Source organism: Gossypium hirsutum, chromosome D13 (assembly GCF_007990345.1).
Source record: "Gossypium hirsutum isolate 1008001.06 chromosome D13, Gossypium_hirsutum_v2.1, whole genome shotgun sequence".
NCBI classification, from domain to species: domain Eukaryota; kingdom Viridiplantae; phylum Streptophyta; class Magnoliopsida; order Malvales; family Malvaceae; genus Gossypium; species Gossypium hirsutum.
Window position 1 is genome coordinate 59769306 of NC_053449.1, and position 16153 is coordinate 59785458.

The 16153-nt window shown below is 34.4% G+C and overlaps 1 long non-coding RNA gene across 1 annotated transcript; it reads right to left on the reverse strand.

Annotated features, from left to right (window-relative positions):
• Window positions 1-1908: 1908 nt before the first annotated feature.
• Window positions 1909-3143, reverse strand: LOC107937949 (uncharacterized). Its single transcript, XR_001694796.2, has 2 exons — window positions 2903-3143; window positions 1909-2625 (listed from the first exon to the last, which is right to left on the reverse strand). It is a non-coding gene; the product is annotated as an uncharacterized lncRNA (long non-coding RNA).
• Window positions 3144-16153: the final 13010 nt, after the last annotated feature.

Below are 16153 nucleotides of genomic sequence, written 5' to 3' on the forward strand. Positions count from 1 at the left end.
CCAGGAAAGAGAGGTGGATCACAAGGATCGCTTAAGTACCAGGTTTTTCCTAGCCAGAATATCTCTCAATCGTAATTTAATCGCACAATAAATCACTACATCACACTCACAAAATATGCAAAATAATACCATAAAGAACATAAGAATTTTAACGAGGTTTTACAAATTTTGCCTACGTCCTCGGGCACTACCAAATATATTTCACTCCAAAATACAAGTGAAAATTTATAAAGAGAGAGAGAATAATGCCTTAAGTAGAGAATAGCAAATATATGATACAATGAATGAGAGATGGTTAGGCCTATTTATAGTTGAGGTTCAGGGATCAACTTGCAAAGTCACTACACAATTAGGGACCAAATATTACAAATATCTCAGATTTCTTATGCCAATATTTCGATACCCATATCTTTGACTTTTCAATAATTGATACCTATATCTTTGACTTTTCATAATATAGATGATAACCAATAATGTCCCGTAAGTTAGGACGTAATACCTTAAATCCTTGTAAACAAGAACAAGCACTAAAATTTTATTTTTATTTACTTAAAAATAGATATTAAACTATCTCGATTTTAGAAAGAAGGCATATTCCGTAAGTTAGGAACACGACTTTTTTAATTCCAAAATAATGAACATTTACCTTTTAAAAAAAATTATGCATCGCACGAAAAAACAAACATGACACTTTAAATGATATGCATTTTACTTATCCGGGCATAATTCAAAAATGGGTAAACGTTTAAATATAATGTATGGTATAATGATGATGAAGTGATGTGAAGTAGCTATGTGGGTAGGATATTCATATTAGAATAATAAATAACAAGTAAATGGATAAATACTATGTTAGTAATAAAGTGAATATAGCAATAATTAGAAAATCAGTTTATGACATCACAACATAATAAATAAGGTGAAAAAAATGAAAATGAAAGGTGCTTAATGAATATGAGTAGTGTCCAATTTTAAATATTTAAAAAAATGGTAACTACCAGAGTGCTTGGAATTCGTAGCTCAAATAATCCAGAAAGATATCTAAGATTACCGAATTTGGTGGGTAGAAGCAAGAAAGTAGCTTTCCAAAGTCTAAAGGACAGATTAAAATAAATAATTTATAATTGGAGCATTAAGTATTTTTCTCAATGAAGGAATGAGGTTTTTATCAAAGTCGTTTTACAATCCATTCCAACCTACTCTATGGCTTGCTTTTTGCTTCCTAAGTCTCTATGCAATGAGATAGAGAGTATAATAGCCAAATTTTGGTGGCAGAAAAATCGAGGCAAAAAAGGGATTCATTGGTGTGCTTGGAAGGACATTTGCGTATTAAAAGAAACATGTGGTCTCGATTTTCGATAAATTTAATATTGTATTATTAGCTAAACAGGGTTGGCGTCTTATTAATTATCTTGATTCTTTGTTAGCTTGTGTTTTGAAAGCTAAATACTATCCGAATGCGAGTTTTTTAACTGCTCAATTAGGAATATTACATTCCCTTACCTAGAAGAGCATCTAGTCGGCAAAAGGAGTTCTAGAAGAAGGACTATGTTGGAGAGTTGGTAAGGGGGATCGTATTTCGGTTTAGCTAATAAGACGCATCTGGTCGGCAAAAGGAGTTCTAGAAGAAGGACTATGTTGGAGAGTTGGTAAGGGGAAGAGCATCTGGTCGGCAGAAGGAGTTCTGGAAGAAAGACTATGTTTGGATGGATCTTTGGATTTTGGGCAATGAAAAAGACAGATTGCAGTATCAACACAGAAATGATAATATTGTATTAGTATCGGATCTAATTGATGAAGTAAATAGAATGTGGAAAGCAGACTTAATTGTCAATACCTTCAGAGCGGATTTTGCTAAAAAGATCATGTAAATTTCTTTGGCAAGTTTAGTGTATGATGATTTCCAAGTTTGGAGAGGAGAACCTTCTGGTAACTTTTTTATTCGAAGTGCCTACAAACTATTACAGGAGGCTACTCTAAATCCTATTAGTATACATACTGAAACTAAAGCTTGTTACAAAAAATTATAGAATTTACAGATTCCCCCGAAAGTTAAAATTACAATATGGAGGAAATCTTGGAATTACATCCCAACTTTTGTTAATCTAAAGATAAGAAGAGTAGTTGTTGATGCTCGCTGTCCTCGGTGTAATTAGGATGAGGAGGATAGTAATCATGTATCCTGTCGATTCCCTACAACGACAGAAGTATGGCGGTTTTTAAAGTTTTCTTGGATACTTTATTCTAACATCGACAGTGTATGGAACTGGCTAACTTGGGTTTTCAGCCAAGGGACAAATAAACAATATCACCTTTTTTGCTGTGGGCTTTGGATAATTTGGACAAGCCGTAATAAGTTAATATACGAAAATAAACAAACAACAAGCAAGGATATCTTAACACAAATCTCAAGATACATTTCAGAATTAAGAGGAGTTGAGAAGAAGACACTTATCTTAGAGGCAAGCAGGGGTCCTAAGTCTGACAAAAGGAGAACGAGTGTGGCGATTTACTTTGATGCGGCTTTTGATTAACAATTTTTAAGATCGGCCTCGGGGCTGGTAGTTCGAAATATGGGGGGTAAAATATTAGCTTCCAAGTTAGTCATCCATTCCAATATTGCAACTCCATTTGCGGCAAAGGCACATGCAAGGTTACAAGCCGTAAAATTAGAGATCTCTATGGGGTTTAATGTTTTGCAAATAATAGGAGATTCAAGAATGGTGATTACAAAATGCCAAAGTTCAGAATATGACAGATTGACTATCGGAGCAATCATTAGAGATATTCAAAACACAAAAATCCATTTTCAATATCTCAATTTTCATTTTATTCCCAGATAAAAAACACATTCGCTCATTTTGTTACAGTGGAGGCACTAAAGAAGGGAGAAGGCCATTACCTAGTTGGAGATATTCCCAGCTCTGCTTGTTGCGCAGTGGAGAGGAAGCGTCCACGACACCAGATTGAAAGAGAATATACGATTGTTTGAATTTTATAACAGAAGACTAAAAGATTTATAGAGATATACTACCATTAAAGTTGTGTCGGTGATTGGAAATGATAATACCTTATGGAGGCCAGCTGTTACTGTCGACTGAAATTCTTAAATTAGGATTCCTTTTATTTATTTGATTTTTTTAGTTTATTTTGGGCCAACCGTTAGAGGCCTAGTCTGTTTTCATGCATTTTTTAGGTCTACTTTATTGGACTCAAACCGACTTTGCAGTCTTAGCTTAGGTCTTTATTTCAATATAATTCAGTCGATTTCTTCAAAAAAAACACACACACATTATATTGAAGCATTTGAAAAAGTAAAAGAATACATAAATATATAAATTGATAAAACAAATATAAATAATATTGAATTTAAATGTTTTAAAAGTAAAAGAACAAATAAGTGAATAAATAGATGAAACAAATATAAACAATATTAAATGTAAGCATTTAAAAAGTAAAAGAATAATAAATAAATAGATAAAATAAATATACATAATATTCAATTTAAATATTTTAAAAGTAAAAGAACGATAAATAAATAAATTGATAAAACAAATATAAATAATATTACATTTAAATATTTAAAAGATAAAAGAATAATGAACAAATAAATAAATAAATATAATAGATACGAATAATATTAAATTTAGGTATTTAAAAAAAGAATGATAAATATATAAAACAAATATAAATAATATTAACTTTAGATATTTAAAAAATGAAGAATAATAAATAAGTTAATATATAAATAATGAAATTAATCAAACAAATGACTGAATTGAAATCAAAACAAAATTGAACGCGCATAAAAGAGGAAGGACTAACTGGGAAATTATTCCCTATCCCTAAAATGACGTTGTTCCCCAGAGGACTAAAATGAAATAAAAATAAAATTATAGGGTAAAATTAAAAAGAAAAAAATGAAATAGGACTATATTGCAACAAGCCATAAAAAGTGAAAGGACTAAAACAAAAATATCCCTTACCAGCGAAAACATGCGAATCCTAGGGGGTGGATCGGGTTGGGTTGCGGGTTGTATCAAAATGACACCGTTTCAGGTGTTTGCCTTTTAAAACGGTCCAATGACCAAATTGAAACAAAAATAAAAATACGTGGCAAAATTAAAAAAACATAAAAAGGCATAGGACCAGATCAAAATAAGCAGCAAAAGCGGAAGAACTAAACGTGCAAATAGACCCTTCATCTAAAAACACGCAGATCCTATGGGGTCTTGGGTCGGATATCTCGAGTCAATGGCCAAAACAATGTCGTTTTGGGGCTGTTGAAGCCAGCCATAAAACGGTGTCGTGTAATGAGTCTATAAAAGTTATATATATTTTTTTAAATTTTTATTCTGCCTAGTTTTTTATAAAAAAATTGAGATCCCCTTACTACTCTCTAGCCCTCTCTAAGTCGCCCTTTAGTCAGACATCGGGCACTGTCGCTGCCAGCGACTATCAATGACAGCAACTTTCGTCTACGGTGGTCAAAGTTCACCAAAAGCCCATTTTTTGAGCTATTTTCTACCCTTAACCCTGATTTGAGACCAAAATTCAAAAAAGACACCAAAACACCAAAAAAAATAAGAGAACCTTTCGGTTCTGCCCTCTTCCCTTGCGACCATTTGGCGAAACCCGAGAGTCTATTGCCCTTGCAAAACAGAGAACGAGATGCCGGTAAAAAGAAAGGGTAAAAGATTTTGTTTTTATTTTCACTTTATATATTTCAAAGATAAAAATAAATGAAAAAAATCACCTTTTTGTTTTTGATTCTATATCCGATTGTTAATTCTTGTATTTAATTTTTTTTCTCTGTATATTTTCTTCTGTCACTATTACAATTTGGTGATGGCTTTTATAACCATATTACACTATTTACTACTCAAGTTTGTTGTTGTTTCTTTACTGCTATCTTTGTGCTGCTTCTGTCTTCTTTTTGTTCTCTTTTACAGGTTCGCAAGGTCAACAAAATAGGAGACCCTGACTTTTGCCATTTCGATGTAATGGCAGCAGAGGAAAGGTCGGGCTTTGGGGCGCGAATCTTGGGCGACGTGCCTGTTCAGATGGAGGGTAACGACACTGGTGTCTTAGGGGGAGCTAGGGTTTTTTAGCTTTTTTTCTGAAAAGATTGGGTTATGGGCTTTAGGGTTTTTGTTTGTTTTGGACTTGTAAGTTGGGCTTGTAATATTTGGTCTGGACTGTTAATTTATTATTATTTATTTATTTTGTGTTTGTTTAGGGCACGGGCAAAATTGAGCCCTTACAGCTGCCCCTCTTTGCTCGTTGTCGTGTAACGAGAATGAAGCAAAGACTTTTAAGAAGGACCAATTTTGTCTTGCAAGTCAAATTTCGACTTTTTTTGTGCTTTTTTTTGTTCAAGTAGCTTCTTTCTAACCCATTGCAACTTCAGGGGTATAGGAATTGTCGCTTTAATCTGTTCTACTGCAACTTCAGAGAGATAAAATTTATAACTCGTACCTTTAATCTGTTTCACTACAACTCTAGAAAAATAAGATTTGTTATCTTCAATCTACTACACTGCAACTCCATAGAAATAAGATTCGCTATCTTCAATCTGCTCCTCTACAACTTTAGGGAGATAAAATTTTTAACTTGTAGCTTTAATCTGTTCCACTGCAACTTCAGGGAAATAAGATTTATAATATTCAATTTGCTCCACTGTAACTTCAGGGAGATAAGATTTATAACTTGCAGCTTTAATCTATTCCACTGCAACTTGAGGGAAATAAGATTTAAAACTTATAGCTTTAATCTGTTCCACTACAACTTCAAGAAAATAAGATTCGCTATATTCAAACTGCTCCAATGCAACTTTAGGAAGATAAGATTTGTAACTTGTAGCTTTAATCTGTTCCACTATAACTTCAGAGAAATAAGATTCACATCTTCAATCTGCTCCACTGCAACTTCAGGGAGATAAGATTTGTATATGTTATCTTTTCCACTGTAACTTTACGGAGATAAAATTTATGGCTTTAACCTGCTCCTCTGTAACTTCAGGGATATAAAATTGTCATGATAACTTTAATCCGTTCCATTACAACTTCAGGGGTATAGGATTTGTAGTTTCACTGATCTATTACACCATTTTCTGGGAAACATGACCTGTAGAATTTTATCAGTCTATATTTATGCCGAGCGATTAGGATATTATGATCAGAATGAATCAAATGCTCCTAACTATATGTGTATGCATGTAATTTGCATAGATGCAATATTTCAGTTTTCGAGAATGATCCCCTTTTAATGCTTAGGTTGACATTGCTCGTTGTTCATCAAAGTTCTGTCACTGACGCATTACCCTGTCTTCTTGCTCAGTTGGTATCTTTGATAGGAAACCCAAAGAAATAGTCACAATTTGGGCTATTCTTTCCCAAATATTTCTAACATTTAAATTTGGTTAGTTCTGACTAATGGTCCTATTTCAGGTTCTCATACTATTTAGAAAATCTTTTAGAGCAATATGAAGAACTCATTTTACTTGAATATTATTAGTTCATTAATCGTTATTTCAATAAAAATACCTGAAAAAGATCATAACAGTGGATAAGATTAAAATTTATTAGGATCAGAGTGAATAAATTAACCAAAATAGCAAACGTTGATGAGATACAAAATAAGTAAAATAAAACTAGGTGCCTCAGATATCGTAGCATGAGCTTCTTCGTACTAACTTCTTAAGGACCCTTTCAACCTGATATGTGTTTAGAAGACCAATAGTACTCTGTTGATGCCCCAATATGTATGTCGCATCCGTCTTTATTGTTAATTCGGAGAGGACAAGACTACCACATGCCCTATCTTTGATCAAAATTTGTATTGCTATTTCCTGGTTTTCAACTCAAAACTCTTTTGGTCTCAAGGCGTCTTTTTACGAGTTTTCACCTTGGCCTCTCCTTTTTTGTTTAAGCGAAGTACTTCTTAACTAAATTCGAATTCACGGGATTAGGTAAGTTTTTGCCATCCATATCGGTCAAAACCAACGTTTCTCTAGAAAAGATATTCTTTACCACATAAGCTCCTTCCTAGTTTGGCATCCACTTTTTTTTGAAGTCCTTTTGTATGAGGAGGAACTTTTTCAATACCAGGTCCCCCTCATGGAATTATTTAGGGCGAACCTTTTTGTCATAAGCTCGCATAATTCGTTTTTGGTACATCTGACCATGACGGATAGCTTTCAACCTTTTCTCTTCAATCAAGTTTAATTTATCATACCAAGATTAGATCCATCCGGCTTCATCTAATTTCAACTCTACCAAAACTCAGAGAGAAGAAATCTCGACTTCAATAGGCAAAACCGCCTCCATTCCATAAACCAATGAGAAAGGCGTTGCCCCAGTAGAGGTTCTGACAGACGTTCGATAGGCATAGAGGACAAATGATAACTTTTCATGCCAATCTTTATAAGTCTCAGTTATTTTTCCCATGATCTTCTTAATATTCTTATTGGCTGCCTCTATTGCACCATTCATTTTTGGGCGATATGGTGACGAGTTGTGGTGTTTGATCTTGAAATGACTATAGACCTCCGCTATCGTACTATTGTTCAAGTTTAATACATTGTCAGATATGATCCTTTCTGGCATTCCATACCGACATATGATTTCTTTCTTCAAGAATTTACCGACTTTCAACTTCGTGACATTGACATAAGAAGTGACCTCTACCCATTTGGTAAAATAATCGACGACTACAAAGATGAATCGATCCCCATTGAAAGCTTTTGGTGAGATCGACCCAATGACATCCATGCCCCACATAGAGAAAGGCCATGAAGAACTCATAACATGAAGATGTGAATGAGGCATGTGAATTTTATTTTCATAAATTTGGCACTTATGGCATCTTCTGTCATAATTGATGCAATCTTCTTTCATGGTGGATCAATAATATCCAAATCTCATTGTAATACCCAATTTTAGCCCCGGCTCACATATGGAAACATAATTTTTGAGGATATGCAATCTTAGATATGATATGCAATCTTAGATATGATATATAATCTTAGATATGATATGCAATCTTAGAAGATGTGATTTTGTAATCTTAGATATTTAATTTGTAGATACCCTTTAATCTCAGCCGTTGATATAATTGATCTGTACCGTTGGATTTGGGGAGGCTCAACTATAAATAGAGGCCTCTCCCTTCATTGTAAAAGAAAAAAGAAAAAAGGAGGAGGAATAAAAAAGAGAACGATTGGCAGTTTTTTAAAGGTGGCTTACTATTTTTTTCTTTCGATTATTTTTTTACTTATTTACGATTTTAAAAAAGGGAGAAGGTGATACTACTGCGAATTTTATTTATTTATTTTATTTAGCCCATCCGCCTTTTAATGTTTTTGTAATTAAGTTTTTTTTTTATTTTTTTAATTTATCCTTTTATTTATTTTTATTTCAATTTGGTCTAATTTGAACGGCGTCATTTAGAGGAGAATGGACAATTTCCTTTCCAGCCCCTCTGCATTCTTTGCGCGTTCAATATGGTCCTTGAGACTTCAATTATTTGCGAATTTGCCCTAGCTTTTTTATCACATTTTAAAATTAGTCATTTTTTAGAATTAATTAATTTCAAAATATTTTCTTTTTTCCCTTTTTTTTAGTTTATATATGTAATTATTATATTTATGATTTATATATTTATTACCTTATATATATATGTACGTATATATTATACTTTCTATACATATTTTATAATTTCTATATATATATAATCATTATCTTTATGATCTATATATTTATTAACTTATATATATGTATGTATATATATTATACTTTCTATCCATATTTTATAATTTCTATATGTATATTTTTCTTTATACTCATGAATGTATTATATATATAAATATATTTTTTATATAAATTTTATATTTTTTTCCCATAATTTCAATGTATATATTATGTACTTTCTTTTATTTATTTTTTATATGTTTGTTGATTTATGTTTTCATATATTTTTTTTATTTTGCTCATTTATTTGATACTTTGCATTTCATTGTTTTTTTTTAAATTTTGTTTATTTATTTGTCTATCTTATTTCTATATAATTGTCGTATTTATTATTGTTATTTGTTATTGTGACATTTATACACGCATTCAATATAACATTACATTTTTTTACTCGATTTTAAAATTTTCAAAATTGAGATAATGCTTGTATTTAGGATTTTCAAGGAAATTGAGCCCTAACGTATTGGGTTTCGATTTTCTTCGTTAAATCTAATAATCGAGCATTTCTCTTTAATCAAAAAATAAGAACTCATTATTGAGAATTCAACACGTTGTGTCCTAACGTATTGGATGTGACGCATTGATTTCTCGAAATGAAGATTTTTTTCTAAACAATAATAAAGGAAATATTCCGAGTTTGGGATTTTAAAGGAATTGTCCCCTAAAGTATTGGGCCGCGATTTCTTAAATCTTGAATAAATGAATATTCTTTTACATTTTTTATTGCACTAGTATTTTGCCCTAATTTTTTTTTGGAAAAATTAGAATGTCGTGTCCTAACGTATTGGGTGTGGTATTTTCTTTCTCTGAAGTGATAAGGGTCTTAATACGTAACGTTTTTAAGTTTTTGCTAAAGATTATGTTTTTTCAAATTTTCGACATTAAGACATTAATTAATTAACTAGGTACCAATTTTGGGGCGTAATGAGGGTGCTAATCCTTCCTCATACGTAACTGACTCCCGGACCCATTTTTTCTAAAATTTGTAAACCAAAGTCATTTTTAGGTGACACAATCACACCTTAAAAAAAGATTGGTGGCGACTCTCAATTTTTATTTTTTAAAAGTCGACAACCTAAATTTTTTTTTGTTTTAAAAAAAATGATTTCGACAGCTTGGCGACTCCGCTGGGGACTTTTTTTTAAAAAAATAAGAGAGTCAAGCCACAAAGTTTATTAATTCTTGTCTTATAGTCGAGAAAATATTTTTTATAAAAAAACTCATGACATCCTTCATTATCTTCTTGTTTAAATATTGTTTGCATTATACATTTCATGAGCTGAACAATTTTACCCTTTTAAGTGGGAGTGAGAAGCTATGCATTCGTGAGGTTTTCACCTCCGTGTAGGGTAGTGGATTGCTTCCGGGATACATCCGTACCTATGTCTTCGTAAGATTTTCATCTCCGTGCAGCCATAGGGAAATGTATTCCCCTGAACCGAACTCGATCCATATGAGACTATAATGGGTGAGGATTGAGGAATCTACTGGTTCGGGTACCTTTACTTTAAAACCGAACCGCATATAATGAGCCTTAGGAGCTTACCTTAGGTAGAACCGCACTGAACCCTAGTAGATATCCGAGTAGGAATTTTACTATTATATTCTATGTTTATATGATACTGACTTTTCGTGTTTTATTTACATGTCATGGCATTTCATTTCATTATAAAAGAGGTGTTGATTCATGTTCAATTACTAAATAGAGAGCTGGTTATAAGAAAATGAGTTTCTTACTAAAGTGGATGACAATATGGTTGTCCGAATATGGTCCAAGAACACATGATAAGAGAAGGATGATAATTTAATGGAGGACTATGGATCCGTTACTCGAGAATTCAAGATGACAAAGATTATTCGAGAGCCGCTGAACTTTCTTAAAGAGAAGCCAACGAGCATCACAAGGATGAGCGAACAACAACTTACGGCCCGGATTGAGCAAAAAGAGATAGAAGAGACGTTTTTGAAGAGTTCGTGAGAGTTATATTAACACTCAAATGAAGAAAATGATCGAATATCTTCGCCTATGACGGCAGAGCCGTATGAATATTCATTTTATGTAAAGAGATTTGTTTTCTAGTAAAGTTCTCTAAATGGAATTGAATCAGAAACGTCTCTTTATGCATTCATTTCATGCATTCACATTACATGATATCATATGCATTAAAGTCCACTAAAAGATTCTAATTGATATAAATCATTCATCAGTTAATCTGGAAACCAACCAGCCTACTAAACACCGCTACGGTACTCAATCAAAAACTAAGGATATGGATCAAAGGATGGAAAAACTAGAACAATCCCAAAAGGAAATACATGAGCAACTTCAAAAGCAAATGAATGAGCAGCAAAAAATGATAGACAAAATGATAGAATCTCAAGGGAGTATGATGGCTCAGTTAACTCAATGGTTCAACAAAGGAACTGATAAAGGAAAAGGCTCTGTGTTCAATATTGAAGAAGGAGACAATGAGAGACCTGTTTATCCTCCGGACTTTACCCCCCAATAAGTTGAGATATACCCGCGTAGGTCATCTATTACCATTAATCCTCCGGGTGACGCTGCAACGCTATTGAATCTCCAAGCGGGATCAGGCTCTAACCCTGGAGACAACCTCGTTAATCCTGCTGTCCCTAATTTCGATGAGGCAGCGGAAAAAGGAAAAATGAATGATGAACTGCCAAAACAACTAGAAGAAAAGTACAAGTGGCTAGAGGAGAAATTTAGAGCAATGGAATTTGCTGATAGCAACTATAGGATTGATGCTAAAGAATTAAGCTTGGTTCCAGATTTGGTACTCCCATACAAGTTCAAAATGCCAGAGTTTGAGAAGTACAACGGAACTAGTAGCCCCAAAGCTCATATTACTATGTTTTGCGGATGGATGACTGGGTATGTTAATAACGACCAACTGCTAATACATTGCTTTCAAGATAGCCTCACAGGGGCAGTATCTAAGTGGTACAATCGATTGAACTGTACCCAGATTAATTCATGGAGAGATTTAGCACAGGCATTCATAAAGTAATACAACCATGTAACTGACATGGTACCTGATAGAATCACTCTGCAGAACATGGAAAAGAAGTCGGGTGAAATTTTTAGGCAATACGCGCAGAGATGGAGGAAGGTCACCGTACAAGTTCAGCCACCGCTATTGGAAAAGAAAATGGCAATACTTTTCGTTAACACATTGAAGGCTCCATTCATCACACATATGTTGGGAAGCGCCATAAAAAGCTTTTCTGACATAATCATGAATGGTGAAATGGTAGAAAATGCTATCAGAAGTGGAAAGATTGATGAAATAATAGAAGACAAGCCTCAAAGGAAAAAGAAAATGAGGTGAACAACGTGAATACGTACAGCAAATTGATTACGGTAAATCAACCAAGAAATGTGGTTACTAATCAGCAAGGTTCATTAAGACAAGAATCAGGTGTGAAGCAAGACACTGAGAAGCTCCAGTTTACGCCAATTTCAATGTCGTATAAGGAGCTGTATCAAAAATTATTTGATGCACATGTTGTTTCTCCTTTTCATGTGAAGCCTCCACAGCCTCCGTATCCCAAATGGTACGACGCAAGTGTACAATGCGATTATCATGCGGGAGTTATAGGGCATTCAATAGAGAATTGAACTACCTTCAAAAAGCTAGTTGAAAGACTCATCAACCTGGGTGTTGTCAAGTTTGATGACTCATCTAGTGAAGGAAATCCGCTACCAAACCACATTTGATAATGGGGGTGAATGTGATGTATGAAGAAGTGTTGAGAGACGTACACATCAATGCCATATTTGAAGACACAATTTACAAGAAACCTTAAAGATATTCGCCCTTATCAACTTGGAGGTGTTCTAAGTAATTGAACTGCGGAAGAAATCTCTGTAGTTTTTAGAGTTTATTTAGAGTAATGTTCAGAACAATTTTGTTGTTTTTAGCCTAGAAATGATAAAAATTCCTTTGCGAAATAGGCTCATGTCTGAACGTCATTATTCTAATAAAATACATCTTTGCATTCATACTTTTTTTTATTCTTTTTATTCTGTCACTCTTTTGAATTTTCTTCCACATTATTCTCTTATTCATAATTATATTGTACAAATAATTATTCATAAATTTGCACATTCTTTGTATATTCTTTGGAACTTACTATGGGTCCGTAGATATCAATGACATGAGTGACGCTGCTGCAGACTCAGAATTCTCTTTTGAGCAAGGTATGTGTTTAGAGGGATCTCATGACTTTGAAGATGACATAGATTGTAGCCTATTTCTGGACTTGTTAAGGATGGTAGAACAAGTCGAGAAACAGATCTTACCCTACAAAGAATCATTGAGATGCATGATTTCTCCTTATGTGGGGCATGAAGGTCATTTGGTTGACCTCATCAAAAGAGTCTGACAGTCATCGATACATCTTTGTAGAAGTTACTTCATATGCTAATGTCACAAAGTCGACAATTAGCAAATTCGTGAAGAATCATATGTCAATATGGAACGCCAAAAGGATAATATCTGACAATCTACTAAATTTGAACAATAGAATAATATCAAAAGTTTGCAGTCTATTCACGATTAATGCCATCTGCCGGGGCAATGCATTTCTCTTAGGCCTATCACAGTTTTGCCTATGGAAGAAAAGATTCTTTCTTTCTGAGTTCTGGATTCAATTCTGTTTGAAGAGGAATTTTTAAAGTTGTCCATTATGGTCAAATGCGCAAAAAAAAATGATGCGAGCTTACAAAAGGTCCGCCCTAGAGAATTCCTCGAGAGGAACCTGGTATTGAAGAATATATTTCCCATGCAAAAAGAATTTCATCCCAAGCTAGGAAGGACCTTATCTGGAAAAGCATCGATCAGAAGGGATAATAAGGGCATGCCTAATTCTATGAGTTCAGATTTAATAAAAAAAAGGGGCAAAAAAAGAAAGAAATAAAGAAAGAAAGAAATAGGAGAGGCCAAGGTGAAAGTCCGCAAAGGACGCCTTGAGACCAAGGGGGATTTGAGTTGAAAACCCGAAAAGGGCGGCTCAAATATTGATCAGAATGGGGCATGAGGTGATCAAAGCAGTTCAAATTTTGATCAGATAGGGGCATGTGATGATCTTGCTATACTTGAATCAACAGGAAAGGGTAGGCGACATCTTGGGGCTTCGACAAAACATTGTAGATCTCTTAAACACATGTCAAACTCAGAATAATCTTCAGAAAGTTTGTGCAGAGAAGTTCAAGCTGCGATATCTAGGGCACCCAATTTCCATACTATTTATATTGAATTTGTTGTTCTTGGAATACCTCATTCTTTTCCAAGATACACATTCTCAATCAATTTTTTTGTTATCCTTATTTTTGATAATCTATTCCTTTCGAGCTATGCTTAGAACCAATTGTATTCTCATCCATTGTTATACCCTTTTTGCAAGCATGTTGCATTGGAATAATGATTAATGCACTAATAAAACTTTCACAAGGAAAGTTCTGCATATTACTCTAGAAGTTTCTAAATAATACAGGAACTTGAAACAGGACTGTTGTTTAAAACGCACCATGTTTAAAGGTTGGAAATTTGAAAAGGAATAGTCTAAATTAGGACTTTCTCTTTGGATCTTATTATCAAAAACATTAATGATAAGATGTCGTGTTGACGACAAGGCTTAAATAAACAAGCAAGCAATGATCACAGACAATAGAAAGAGGTTTCCTCGGAGAAGAAAGCCTTCATTTGTGCGTGAGCCTTTGGTACGATACCCTGGGAATGGTGTAAAGGACCAAGGAGTTTCATATTCTGTATCATTGAATTACAATAGGAAAGGATTGAGAGAAAGCTAGATTTTTCTACCCTTGGATCACAACGAGAGAAAGGATGATCCAAATTTTGTGTCCCAGAGGATTGAACTTTGAACTTCATAGTGGAGGCAATTTGATTAAGTGTTTCATTGGAGATGCCAGCCAAGAAGGAAGGCGTTGAAGACAAGACCTTAATAAACTTCGAGCAATGATAAAAAATGATCATTCTAAAAAAAAATTCTACACTCATGCAAACACCATACATGTCTAGTTAGGAGCATTTGATTCATTTTGATCATGCCATCCTAATCATTAGGCATAATTAGATTCATTATACAGGTCATGTTCCCTAAAAAATAGATCGATGAAATCACAAAGCCTTGCCTCCCTGGGTTGCAGCGGAGCAGGTTGAAAATAACAGATCTTGCCTTCCTGTACTGGCAGTGAAGCAGATCGAAGACATCACTCTTATCACCTTGACGTTTCAATGAAAAAGATTGAAGCCACAACGACGAATCTTATTTCCCTAGCATTGTAGCGGAGCAGATTGAAGCCACGATGGTGAATTTTATCTCTCTGGTGATAAGGCTTGGATTAGCTGAAGCGGAGCATATTGAAGCTATGGATAGCGAATCCTATCTCTTTGGCATCACAGTGAAGCAGATTGAAACCACGACGATGAATCTTACTTCTCTGGCAGTGTAGTGGAACAGATTGAAGCTACGACGGCAAATCTTGTTTCCCTAACATTGAAATTAAAAAGATTAAAGCCGCGACGGCGAATCTTATTTCCTTGGCAGTGCAGTGGATCGGATTGAAGCTACGACAGTGAATCTCATCCTCGACATTGTAGTTAAACAAATTGAAGATGGCAAATCTTATCTCCCTGAAGTTGCAGTGGAGCAGATTAAAGCCGATCTTATCTCTCTAAAGTTGTAGAGAGCAAATCACATTTGGTCTGATCTCCTTGAAGTTGCAGTGGAGCAAACTAAGTAAACAAGTCTTATCCTCCTGAAGTTGCAGTGAGGCAGACCCAAGATGGCGAATCTTATCTCTCTGAAGTTGTAGTGGAGCAGATTAAAGCCAATAATCCTATCTCCCTGAAGTTGCAGTGGAGTGGGTTAAAACCGATCTTATCTCCTTAAGCAGTAGTGGAGCAGATCGAAGATGGCAGATTTTATCTCCTTGAGGTTATAGTGGAGTACATTGAAGCCAGTAATTCTACTTCCCTGGACAACAGTGGAATAGATTGAAGATTTCAGATCTTATCTCCCTAAGCAGTAGTGGAGCAGATCGAAGATGGCGGATTTTACCTCCCTATGGTTATAGTGGAGTACATTGAAGCTAGTAATTCTACTTCCCTGGGCAACAGTGGAATAGATTGAAGATTTCAGATCTTATCTCCCTAAGAAGTAGTGGAGCAGATCGAATATGGCGGATTTTACCTCCCTGTAGTTACAGTGGAGTATATTGGAGCCAGTAATTCTACTTCCCTAGGCAACAGTGGAATAGATTGAAGATTTCAGATCTTATCTCCCTAAGCAGTAGTGGAGAAGATCGAATATGGTAGATTTTACCTCCCTGTGGTTACAGTGGAGTACATTGAAGCCAG